Source organism: Panthera tigris, chromosome B3, assembly GCF_018350195.1.
Source record: "Panthera tigris isolate Pti1 chromosome B3, P.tigris_Pti1_mat1.1, whole genome shotgun sequence".
Classification (NCBI taxonomy): Eukaryota; Metazoa; Chordata; class Mammalia; order Carnivora; family Felidae; genus Panthera; species Panthera tigris.
The window spans coordinates 79,724,405-79,738,047 of record NC_056665.1 but is presented as its reverse complement, the minus strand read 5'-3'; the positions used below and the strand labels follow the sequence as shown (position 1 = coordinate 79,738,047).

The following is a 13,643-nucleotide window of genomic DNA, read 5'->3' as shown; positions in this document are numbered from 1 at the left end:
TCAGTGCTTGAAAACATTTACTACAGAAAGGATCGCTGGCTGAGGGAAGACATTTGTCTAATTCGGCAACAGCACTTTACACTGCATTTCCAGATTATGCCTCTTCTTGAAAATGATCTATTACAGGAGCAGTTTATAAAATTAAACACTTGTCATTATGCAATGTAAAATTCATGAAGCAACCAAATGTCAGGGATCTACATATTTAAAAGATGGGAGTTTTAGCATTTCTTCCCTGGCAGGGATTCTGAGCAGAAAAAGGCCCAGAGAAAAACATAGCTAATCACAAAGCTGTTTTGGAACAGACCAAACAACTCCTTTTTGGAACTGTTAGTCCAAAGGGACCCTCTTTTCCTAATGAAAAAAGTAATTATTTCTTTAATAAATATTTACTGAGTATCTACTATGTGCCAATCACTATGCAAAGCATGGGACAACATCAGTGATTATAAGCAATGTTCTGGCTCTCAGGGAGCATACATTCTAGTGAAGGGTGGGGTTCAGGGAGGCAGGCAGTAAACAAGTAAATAAATGAACAAGAAAACAATACTTTTGACACTCATGGTTCCCTCCTTACCCATAAACATTATTAGTATTTTTTTTTTCTGTCAGAGAAAAAGGAGATCTATCTCTTTAAACTACAGCAAACTTTTTTGAATTGCCAGGGCTAAATCACTCATGTGTACAGTTAACACTAAGCAATTGTGGGGTGCAGAATCCCATACTAGATTCAGAAATGATGAAATACTGTAAGGTGAAAAAGAAACTAGCTGTCTGTAAGGAACTTTCTTTTGAAGAAATATAAACCACACTCTTGATAAAACTGAAGATCATACTGTTAAGACCCTCTAAACCATGCTCTCTTCTGGTTCAACTTTACTTCTAGCACTGCAAGAAAGGAGTAATAAGCATTTATCTCCAGGGTTAGCCTGTGAGAGATGTGGGAGCATTAGGCAGCTTAAGCTCTTGCTTAGGGACCCAATTACCCATCCATTGCATGCTCTTGAAGAACATTCCCTGCTACTGGGACCAGTAACCTACAAGTTTACTTCTAATGACTTCTTCATAGGGAACCACACCTACTGGCTATAGTTTTCTTAGGATGTTTGTCCTACCAGATTGAGACCCATGAATATGCTAGTGCCTTCTCCTCAGAGCTCTGTTGTCAGCTGTCACACCACTATCACCAGTTCACTTTCAAGGCCAGGTGTGTCATTGACATTGAGACCTGGCTGCTTTGGCATATACAGGAATTTTCAACATGGAATCATGGCTTTGACATAATATTTTAACTTCTGTCTTTTAGTGTTTTAAAATATGCATCATGGTGAGAGGTAAAGGTATAGTAAGAGTCAAAAATGTTGGTTTCACATGTCAATTAGTGATGACACAACAAAGAAAACAGTGATTTTTATACATTGAAAGTGCCATTTTTGGTGTCAAAACAGCTACATCAAGATGATTATGTTAAAGTGGGTGCATCATATCACAGTGTCAAAAGTTGTTGAAATGCCCTCTTACTTCATCTTCCTTGCTCATCTAGGGTAGCCTGTTCCAAGAAACTCTTTAATCTGAAAATAACCTGAGTGTCCAGTGTCAGTAACAAACTACACTAAACAGATGTCACACAGCATTCCTGCTGAGGCATAACAGCATCATGCACCTATGTCAGAAAGCAGGGAGCAACTATGGGGGGTGATGAATCCTCAGGCCATAGCCTGTGGTCCAGCTTTTTGTGAACATTTATATTTCCCTTAAAGCGAGACCACTTGAGGAAGGATCTCAGAGGAGAGATCTGAGACAAGTGTGATCCACCTTAGATTGCTATCAAGGGGCAAGTGTATTTTGAGAGGTTAATAAGACCTAGGTTTTGGAAGGAGTGAATGGGTCGGGGAGGGGGGGGGGCGGGGGAAGACTTCTCTGTGCAAAATATTCCTGTACAAGTGATGCCAAGAGACAAATTGGAGTTGGACATGTGTTCAGGGAACATGTGTTCAGAGAAAGTGGGATGTAATTGGCAAAGAGCCTTGAGTATGTGAAGCTACAGAAATTTGATGTGGTATTAAGAGGCAATAAGAAACTATTATGGATTTTTAACAGGTGACTTACATAATAGCAAAGTGGTTGAAAGACTAACCAAGCTTTTTTGTGAGATAATCTGGTACAGGAGTGGAATTAGAAGACAGAAGAGCTTCCTTGAAATTACTCTACAACCTAGGTATAAGGCATTGAGGATTTAAACCCATTTGCAAAGACTACATAAATAGAAATGAAGCTGTATATATGAAGTAAATCAAGAAAGAATTTGCAAGATTGGGAAAGATTAAATATGGGGGATAAAAGAAGGATAAATCCAAAATGAATCTAAGGTGTTAAATTGAGTTGAAAATTGGGCATATTGTTGCCATTGATAGCAATGGACATACTTGGAAAGCATGTCTGCTTGGAGGCAAGAGTCAGAGCCCAGAGTTTACTTATCATAGTGTTGATGGGACAGCCAAGAACTATTCTGTTGCAAAGGTAAGTGGTGATATGGACATGGAAAGAGGTTGTAAAATCACTGTGGAAATGGAGGATTTTGGAACTGTCTTTGAAGAAATGGGAGCTAAACTCTTGTGAGCAAATTGTCATCAATTACCATCATCATCACCATTGTGTAAGGATACAATGGGAATAGGTAAATACATTTGTAAAGTCACAAACATTTATAGACAAAACCCAAGTTTGATAAAGTCCCCAAAGAAGAAGATATAGGTGAAAAATTGAAAACAATGAGGTATTTGTAAAACAGAATGAGTAAAGTAGAGAAGAGAGTGCTTCGAGAAAGAGGTACAGTCAGGGTGCCATGATGAAGCAATGAATTCATAGACTAGGAGCAGAATTTGACCATTTGACCTTCTGGAAAAGCTGATTTCCTTTTTTAGAAAGTAGTGAGTTTACAGACAGGATTAAGTAGGGAGTAGCTGGTGAAAAAAAGGGAAGATTATAATAGAACTCAGTTTGAAAAGGGTGGAATCAAAGTTGGAAGGGACATAGAGGTCATCCACTGTGACTTCCTCTTTATTTCAGGAATCACTTTCACAGTCTGTATCCCTAACAGATATTCCCGCCACCTTGTTGGAAGGATGCCCCCTAATTTGTCAGGCAATTGGTTCCATATTTGAACAGTGGGATAGTGGGTCAGTGAAGTTTTCATTTCACTGAGATAAAAAACAAAGCTTGGAAAGATACAAGTACAGAAAGATATTTTCTGGTAGCAGGAAAGTACAGAATGATCAAGTGAAACTCCATATTTAACTAGAAGAGAGGCTTGTATTGGGCAAGAAAAAGAGACATTAGAGAAGAAAGGATGAAATAATCTAGAAAGAGAGGGAAGATAAAGTGTCTTAGAGGCCAGAGGCAGGAAGTGATCAGAGACACAGATGGAAAAGTTATTTTCTTTTTATTTATCCACCCATCAACCAGTGCCTGGTACAGTGCTTTTAGCATAGCATGTGTGCAATAGAGAGACATGCTGATTGATTGAGAAGAAAGGTACTTTTGAAATCTAGGAAAAGATAAAGGGAGGGAGTTGAAAGCAGATCTAGGATCTAACTAATGCTACAAATCTTATGAGCTAAGGAGCAAAAGAAAATTCAGAAGCATTACTTTTGGCCACTGAAAAGAAAATGGCTGTTGTTTAGTCAATTTTAAAGATAATGATTTAAAAAAAAAAGAAAACTATCTGACTCCTTTGTACCTTCTCCCAAAACTGAAGTAATAGACAAGGCATTCAGATCAAATCATCTCTCCTGGAAGATGAGACATGCCAACAGAACCTCAGCCAGATGGGAGCTGTAGAAAGAGGCTCAAAGGGACATTTTGTTGCCCAGTCAGTTTGGATTTAAACCAGGTGCCTCCAGGGTAGAAGGCCAGCACTTCGCCAGGCAAGAGCACGGATGTAAGCTGCCATTGTGTGAAAACAAGTTAAGTTGCTTGGTTCCAGGGAATATGATCCAAGTGTCATAAATGCATCTGTTTAATAATGCGTATCAGTAGCTGTTCCAGAATTTGGGTGCCTTGAGCTGCCTTTGTTTCCTCATTTCCAGAAACATGGACAAGCCTGTGTCTTAACAAAAGCACTAGATGGCAGCATAAGACATCTATTCAACTGTCTCTCTCCACAGGCTGCTGGAATTTTGACAGCTACAAAACGGTACCTGTGGTTTTGTGTATAAAACTGGTATAACTGTTTGTACATTTAAAAAATGTAACAATAAATTAAACATAAGGGAAAGGGGTTGCTAATAAATACAGTGTTAGACTGCATTTTTGTATACCAGGTGACAAGCTCGGGCATTCAAACCTGATTTGTGCAAGGGGATAGGCAGGATGGGAAGCAAGTTGAAGGAGCTGCAAAATGTACATGCTGAGTGGTTATAGCTTCCTTGAGGGTTGTTGTTGATTTACCCATATGTCTGTATGCATTACACAGAGGTGAAAATCTAGGAAAGTGAAGGGTACGATATGTCTGAAAGTCTGGTAACGAGGGATTCTAGATTCTGTGATTCCCCTAACTCACTGTTTGGATGCGTGGAAGCTGAAAGTGTGAGCTCATTATATCTGTTTTCCTTAAAAAGGACACAAATCATGCCTTTCCATTCTCTTAGATCCATGTATCATTTAGAAAATGGGCCTCTTAAGCCTGCACACATCCTTGCCTATAGGACTGGGCTCAGTAGGCACAGTTGTCTTTTTCTCTGTTGTGTAGGCTGATTCACTTTTTTTGGTTAGAACAAACTGTAGTCCGAGATGCCAAGGGTATGAGTTTGATTCCCGTAAGGGCCAGTTGGCTTGCTGCAGAGAGGTGGAAAACAAAAACTATTCCAAGGCTATGTATAGTAAACCTTGCTCTACCAGCTGTAATATTCTTTACCACTCCTAGAAAAAGAATTCAGAGCACAAGTTCTATCAAGATGATCAGAAGCATTATCTTTTTATTCTTTCTTTCTTTCAACAAATATGTATTATCTACTAAGTGCCAGGCATTGTGCTGGGCAATGAAAGATCTAAAACAAAAACAACCCCCCCAAAAAAAAACATGATATAGCATAATATACATCTTTCTTTATTACACAGACAATAATAGAGGTTCCTACTAGTATAATGACACATGACACATAGATCCATAATATCTTATTTGGGTCTCACAAAAACCCTATTGTTTGGATCTTTTTACAGATAAGGAAGCTCAAGTTCAGAAATAATTAGAAATTTGCCTAAGATCATAGCCAATAAGTGGTACACATGGCATTTGAAGCTAGGGTTTTGATTCCAATTCATGAACTTTTTTCACTACACCGTACAACTATAAAGAAAATGCTTAATATAATATAATATAATATAATATAATATAATATTATATATATGCATATATATTACCATTTCAAACTCTTCTGTCGAAAGCATTTTTATCTCAGAAATGTGCGAAATTTAGATCAAATATTTGAATTCAAGTACTGCATGATTATTAGTAAATAATGGTAGGAATAAAATTTACTAACTGTGGAATAAAAATAATATAAGATGCCAAGGAGGAACATTCCACCTTGGTTTGTTGTTGTCCCTAGTGCTGGTTTACAACTAGGACAAATGTTCTTTTTAATAGCAATTTTCTTTTCATAGAGTGGACACACATATTTCTTCTGCTGAAGGAGTGTTTTCCATATATTATTTCTTTATGTCACATACCTCTTTCTCTCATTTCCCTCATTGTTTCCCCTAGGTTTCTGTCATACTCCATAAAGTATGCTCAGCTCCTTGCAGACTGACTGGCATGTAGTGTTTCCTCATTTATTTGTTGAATAAATGGAATGAATAAAAATAAAGAGTCTCTATTTATTTGTTCTCACTTGGTCCAGCCCAAGCCAGTCTCCTGCCTCTTTCCAGAGGATCTCTCCATTTTAAAATCAGAATTTACTTCGAATCTGATCTACTAATCAAGGCTGTCCCTACATTTTTCTAATATTGTATACTCTCTTGCCACATGGTTTAGCACTTGTTTTTGGGTTTTCTGGCATTGTTTTCTAGTTGTTTCATGTAAGAGAGTCGTGTTTCTTCAACCAGAGTATGAGGTCTAGGAGGGCAGTGCTTGTCATCACATAACATCAGTTTAGTTGCTTCTCACAACATTTTGCCTATTTAAATCTGTAAATTCTGTGTGGTCATGCCTTTTTGTGATGGCACATTCTAGTCTAATCCCATCTAGAGGCACTTGAGCATGAGCAGGGATGTGGAGATGCTATCTTTTGGAAGGTGCTGCACCAGGTGAAATCATCCTGTTTCAATGTGGGCATTCAGACCAACAAAGAGGCCGTGTTGCTTTATACCTGCAGCCTGCTGATTGCCCATTTTAGTGATCTAGGTCCATCATCTCTCTTTTAGCTAGTCACAAAGGGCCAGTTGTAAACAACCACTGCCCAAATTGTATCACATTACCCAGGAGATGAGCAAATGCCAGGAATAGCCTCAGTTAGAGTCTAGAGGGCTTGCAACTTACAGCCTGTGATGTAATCAGAAGCAAAGACCATAAAAAAGTAGGTTGATTTCCTTTTACTTACCATTCAATGAAATGAATCATTTAAACACTCAGTGATTTTTTTTAAATAAGCTTTTGACATAGAGATTAATGACGTTCTCCCCACCCCATGCGTTCTATGTGCATAAGCCCAAAGTTGGCTTATCCATATGCATTATGTTGCTATCTATATGGTCAGATCTGAAGTACTCTACAAATGCCGCAGTTTTTTCCTGCTGGCCTATTACAGTATAACCTTTAGCATCATTTATTTTGGATAAGGCATCCAAATTTCTATGGAAATGTATATTACCTGGCAGAGACATTAGAAATTACCAACAAAGAGTAATTCATTGGGTCATTTAATTTTCACTCAGCATCAGCAACCTCCACCCCCACCCTGGCTCAATTCCATCCCCACCACATAGAATCAGCAGGAGGGCAGAAAATGAAAATTTACCACTCAGAGGTAGAAAGTTCTAAAACAATCTTTATTTGAGACCAGAGGTGAAAGGATCAAAAGTCTGAAGAACCCAGAAGTATGTATGTATTTTTTTTCTTTTGTGGGGTTCTGGATAAGAGAGGAGGGGTAGGATCCCAATTCCACATTTTTAATCAGTGTGTTTCCAGGTTGGCCTGAGGTTTGAGGTACAGGGTCACTCCATATCGCGTCTGATCAGCACTTAAGAATTTACTGATAAATGGCTCTCCCATCAAATCCCTCCAAACCCTTCAATAGCTGCTCTTGCCTACAAGGATGGGCCTTTCTGAAGGCTCCTGATGACTCACATCTCACCTTGCCAGAGGTCCAGAGAAATACACATTTTTGTGGTTACTATGTTCAGGAGAGGACACAGCAACTAGAATGGGAGTTAGGGGAGGGCATGCAGCCTGGGTCCAGTGTCCTCGGTTTTTGTAGTCTTTGTGATGTTTGTCTGTATTTCATCATCTTGTGTTTGTAAAAATAGCCATGGATAGCCTAATAATTTTTTTGTAGGTACCACATCTACAGAATTAAGAGATCTGTGGTGCCAATTAAGTAGTGAATATTTAAGGGATCAGATCCGTTAAAGTGACTCAGACTAAACTACCTGAACTGCCAAAGAATCAGCTTTGCTTTGGTGATGTGCCAGGAGCTGGACTGTTTTAGTGGGAAGAGTGAGAATCAAAGGATTGTGTGTGTTTGTATGTGTGTGGTGTGGTGAAGATGGCAGTGGTGGTGTGTGCATGGAGTGTCAGAGAGTGTGTATGCATGGGTCGGCACCTCTGTGTATCTCTGCGCACGTATGTGTGTGTGGACAGTGAATCTTATATTCCCTTGTTTAGTGGAGTTAATAGGACTATTATTGTATGGTTTTAGGCAAATTGTTCACTTATGTTATTCACATTTCCAAATATCTGCAGCTGGGTCAAATGAAAGCTGGACTAAACTGTACCTTCAGTTAATCTACTCTGCTGTTTAGTTCTTCTGAGCAGCTCAAATGTTGATAGACCATATGTGGTCCAGATCAGACAGCATGGAGTTCTAGAAGTGGTTTAGGGTTGGGGAATAGAATTCTGACCTGGATAAATCCTACCTGTATAACAACTACCTCAGATGTTTGCTATGAGGGAAAAAAACTAGGCATCTCCTGAAAAGTGCTCAGCATGTGGCATCTCATTTAGCAGGCATCCAACCAATGGACCTTCTCTTTCAACCTGGCATAGTGAGCAGAAATGATGACTTAGCCCTTTGCTTTTGTTCTTCTAACTTTAGAAGACATAATATAAATCTTTTTTGCCATCCTCCCAAAAAATTCACTTTATTTTCCAAATAGTGCTAGAACGTAGTAACAAAGTGGTCCCAAATAGCACGCATTTCTGATATGAGGAAATACTTCTTTATGTCTACTGTGGGCTCTAGACTTTTGGTGCCTTTGGGTAATCACATGACTTAAAGCAAGACTTGCAAGAACTCTAAGTCACTATTTTTTCCACACTAATGTAAAAATTACCCTTTAAAGGCCTAACTCAAATTTTCTATGTTGGCCCACAGCCATCTGTCACCTTTGTGAATTTTGACTGCTACTAGGGTTACATGTTCTGAAATAATTTCTTCCATGATATAACATTTCTCCGACCAAATATTTAGCTCTAAGTGTGCAAGGTGTGTGCAATATTTTTTTTCTGTAGTATATTCTACAGTGAAAATGTTTATTGACTGGTGGATGACATTGGTGATTTCATTTTCTAGGGAGTAATTATCCAAAACGTAGACTACCACATTTGGATTTCTTGCTTTTTCTTCTTCCTTCACTACTTTACCTATTGTAAGCCCCCTCCCTACTCCATCCTCTGTACCCCCAGACAATGGACAGGACAGAGGAAATTTAATCTGGTATCTTGGTCCACTCTTAGATGACAGAATTTGAGAAGCCATTGCCTACAATGAGATTTTTGAGTTCTCCAAATTATCCATGCATTCTTTTTTTTTTATTATTTATTTAAAGATATTTTTAAATATTTGTTTATTTTTTGAGTGAGAGAGACAGAGCATGAGTGGGAGAGGGGTAGAGAGAAAGGGAGACACAGAATCTGAAGCAGGCTTCGGGCTTTGAGTTGTCAGCACAGATCCTGACGTGGGGCTGGAACTCATGAACTGCGAGATGATGACCCTAGCTAAAGTTGGTCACTTAACCAACTGAGTGACCCAGGTGTCCCCATGCATTCTTTACTACTATTAGCAAGGGCTCCTAGAGAGAAGCTCATGAAAACTTTATACAAGAACCACTATTATTGCAGGGAGGTAAGGGTTAAGCATAACATATGAAATTAAATGTAAGTTCTGCAGCTGTTCAGCTGGGTATAATAATACACACCTGATACTACTTACATTCTGATGTCCTAGTTGCTACTAACAACTTTTAAACAAAGAAAGCACAGAATATTTGCATAACTAATTCCAAGTTTAGGAATTTGCTTTATTATCGTTAATGAAAAGAAGGGGAAAAACTCAAGACTATATAACTTGTGGAATCAATTAAATGCTCTCGATTTCTTTCTTTTATTTGTTCATTCATGCATTTGTCTGACTTTCCTTCTTTCCATCCTATACTGCTAAAGGTGATGATTAGGGGAGTGAAATAAGAGGATGAGTTGGGAGAGGTGTTGTGTCCTAAGTGGGCCAGTTCTCTTTTGCTGGTCTCTGTCATGATGACAACTGAGAAAATATTTCTTTTTTTTTTTTTTAACGTTTTATTTATTTTTGAGACAGGGAGAGACAGAGCATGAACAGGGGAGGGTCAGAGAGAGGGAGACACAGAATCTGAAACAGGCTCCAGGCTCTGAGCTGTCAGCACAGAGCCCGACGCGGGGCTTGAACTCACGGACCGTGAGATCATGACCTGAGCCGAAGTCGGCCGCTTAACCGACTGAGCCACCCAGGCGCACCAGAAAATATTTCTAACAGCCCCCATGTCTCCATTTCAGCAGCTCCTAATATCACACTGTCCTAGCACTGGAGTACCATGGGCTAGTCCCCACACTATAGGAGGTGCTGTAACATAGCTTCTGCTTACAAACAGCAGACAGCCTAAGTACTGTGGGCACATTTCCCATATGGCATATATGTGGCATGTATCTGGGTTTTGCCAAAACATTGGTGACTTTACATACATTCTCAAAAGTCAAATGAAGTCAATTTCTGGGGCCTGAAACAGTTTAACACTAATAACAGCTCTTTTTCTTCTAGTTTTTACAATCCTACTCCTATTACTCTTTCAGAGTCCATTAAGATGAAGGCTCAAGGGCTAAAAGACAAAGTCAGTGGGCTTTTGCTATTTGGTGCATACTAAGCAGGTCACATACCTGCTATGGGATGAATGGTAAATGGCTTTGATTTCTCAATGGTGGTAGTCATACTTCTAAGAAACATAACTTCATTTACTTTTAGAGGCGAAGCCAGTTGCCTTAGGCCCTTGCCAACTTCTGCCAGAATCAGGTGCGGGGCCTAGAGAGGTGAAGTAGGCATAAAATGACTACTTCTGGCTTTATTCTTCTTTGATGGTTTACGAATGGCTCTATTATTACGAAATCTGAAGCAAAGAGCTGAAAGAGGCTGGCTTAAACTTCTATGTCCCAGAGCTCCAGTTGGCTTTGAAGAAAGTAACAGCATTGAGGTGATTATCATTATGTACAATAGAAAGGTATGAAAATGGAAATGACTTGTCTAGGGTAACTTGAATTTACTTTTTTTGGGAGATAATATGGAAAAGATCAAACCTTTAATGTCTATTCCTCATCTTTCCCATCCTTTACCCCCACTCCTATCTTTCCAGAAAGCTGGTGTTTACAAGGTTTTGAATGTGTACAGAAGCAGCCAAATCTGTTTGAGAGCCTCAAAAGTATTATCTCAGGGAGTTATTCATCAGAACCATAGGGATCTCCACTGAGGAAAACAGTATCATATTCTTAGGGCAAACAATAGGTAAATTCATTTGCTTATAGGCTATGCACAGCGAAATATACAAAGGATCCATCCCCATTGCTTATTGAATGCTTTCTGGGTTATAGATACATCATCCCACCAAATAAAACAGGTAGAAATCAATATAAATTGTATAATTTATGCAGTTTATAATGTAATTTATAATGGGAGAATGACCGCCTACTATCTGTAGGCAATGTAACCTAACAGACCCACGATGACTGTCTCTGGAGCCCTCCAAACAAGGGAGGACTTTTTCTGGCCACTCCATAAATCCTGGCTGGGGCAGCATAATTTTCTTGTAAATTTATTGACCCCTACAGTGCTGAGTTAGATATTTTTTTGAGGATTTAGAAATAGACTACTTAATGACAAATCTTGGTCACTTCTTGATTAGATTGTTCAAGTTGATTACCTTGGTCAAGGGAAACAACGTTTTTAAGACTATTATAAATTAGTTTGCTGTAGTGTAGAGAAAAATGCTATTCGCACAAGCTATGGTACAAAAAATCTCACCAGTTCCCTGTATTTAGCCACGTGTCTTGCAAATACATACTACCAATTACAGGAGGAACTAGGGGAACAATATAAAGACATGTAATAATGCAGTGCATGTATCAGCCAGCGTAGGTGAAGCTCTATAACATAAACTTTCTAATGCAGTAACTTTACACAATGAAGGTTTACTTGCTCGTGTCATAGTCTAATGCAAGTTGGTGGAGTGGATGGGGGGTCTTCTACACAAGCTTCTTTCATCTTCTAGGGCTTGGAAATACTCCATTGGAATATCTGAAATCAGCTGACTAATGAAGAATGAAGAAAAGATGGAGAAGGTACAATCATTATAAAGTGCCTTGACATGGAGGTGACACATGTTGCTGCTTCTCAGGTTTTATTAATGAGAAGAAGTCACATGACCCCATCTCATTGTAACAAGTCTGGGAAATGTGGCTGACCATTCACCAAAGAAAAGAACACAGATAATGGTGAGTTCTAGCTGTCTATTACAGTACAACTCACTGCTTTGGCAATAGCAATATCTTTTCGTAAACATGGGACAAGCCTTTTTTTTTTTTTTTTTTTTTTTTTTTTTAATGGGACCAGCTAAGGCTTATTGCCAGTATTTCATGTAATAGTTTGTAAAAGAGTTGCAGACACAATAGGGTGACTGTTAAATTTTCCTTTTGTATTACCTTCTCTCAAAATACGTTCCACCACTGAGTATTGTAGCTGGGGATCTCTGTTTCAGGGTGATAGTAGTGGATTCACTACCAGTCAGATCTTGTCAAGTCAGCACACACCACAGGCCCTTGATCTGAGCCTGGGTAGCTGGTTAAGAGGGCTGTAAATTTCAAGACAGTTCCATTCCCAGGTGCCATGGCACCTCGTGTTTCATTTCTAGCTCCTTGGTGAGAGTGTCTCCTCCCATTGGCATGACATTTAGATTGTTTTAGTGGCTCTTAAGATGGGTGTGAGAAGAACAGAAAAGCTCCTTTGAATTGTAATCAGTCTGTCTCCAGACATAATGCTAGCAAAGATGCTTAAACAGCACTCTGTAAAGATGTTAAGAAAATATTTGTAGTGCTTCACACACACCTATAGACAAAAAACAGTTCTTGTTGCTGTAGAAGCAGCAACACTGTACAGCCTTAATTAAAGCATCATCTGACCTGTTTTTTTGTTTTGTTTTGTTTTTTTGTTTTTTGTTTTTTTTTAATGCTACAGTTGCAGAATCCTGCTGAAGAAAAGGATTAATTACAGATGAGCTGTGTGTCATGATAATTAACTATTGCGGCTTCCCTTATTTGCTACATTCTGGTACTTTTTCCGCTTTAGTAGATTCAAGGAATGAGAATTTTTATCACATCCCCTGCCTGATGTCCCTGATGGATTTGTCGCACATAAATTTACACAGCATACACAAAATATTGAGCCATCAGCAGTTTTTTTTTTTTGTTTTTTTTTGTTTTTTTTTTTTTTTTACCCCTATGCACATTGGAATAGACAGCAAAGTCAAGCTTGTAATAAGACAAAAAGGTCCAGGTATAGAGATTTTAAAGGTATCATGAGATGTGTTTTTACAGGTTGAGAAGGGGTCCTGAAGTGAAGTTGACATAAGCTAGCTTTGGAAATAGTGAGCACATGTTGGTGGTGGGCGCGGGGTTGAATAAATGGAATCCAAATGATTATGAGGAGATGACAAGATCATCTGGGTCTGATTTGATTAAGACTTGGGATTTTCCATTTAATACAATACAAGCTCATTCATTGCCAAGGTCATATCATACTGTAGTTTTCCACAAGATGTAGAACTCCTGAAAGCATCCGTGGAAAGTGGTGCCATAATCCTAGAAAATGCATAATTTTCTCTACCTGAAAGGATCTATTAGTATTGCCATTTGATTTTCTAACCAAAGTGGCTAAAAGTGTGTCCATAACCTATTTGACATTCCCTTCTGTATTGGTTTGTGCTCAGCTCAGTGGAGAGTTGTGAATAGTTAACCAAGATTCAGGAAATGTTTACTTTGACTTGGAGCTTCTAAGAATCACTCATTTTGGTGCTACAGATAGCTCAGTTTCCCTGTGATCACCTCACTTCTAGAATGTCTGAAACCAGCCTTG

At 38.8% G+C, this 13,643-nt stretch overlaps 1 long non-coding RNA gene across 2 annotated transcripts in view; it reads left to right on the top strand.

Moving 5' to 3' along the window:
- The window catches only part of LOC122239572, a 62,463-nt gene extending 49,550 nt beyond the window's left edge, over positions 1–12,913 (top strand). For both annotated transcript variants that reach the window (XR_006218776.1, XR_006218775.1), the window contains 3 exons: positions 4,089–4,195; positions 11,785–12,007; positions 12,747–12,913. This is a non-coding gene — a long non-coding RNA (uncharacterized LOC122239572). The remainder of the gene's footprint in view (positions 1–4,088; positions 4,196–11,784; positions 12,008–12,746) is intronic.
- The last annotated feature ends 730 nt before the right edge of the window (positions 12,914–13,643 follow it).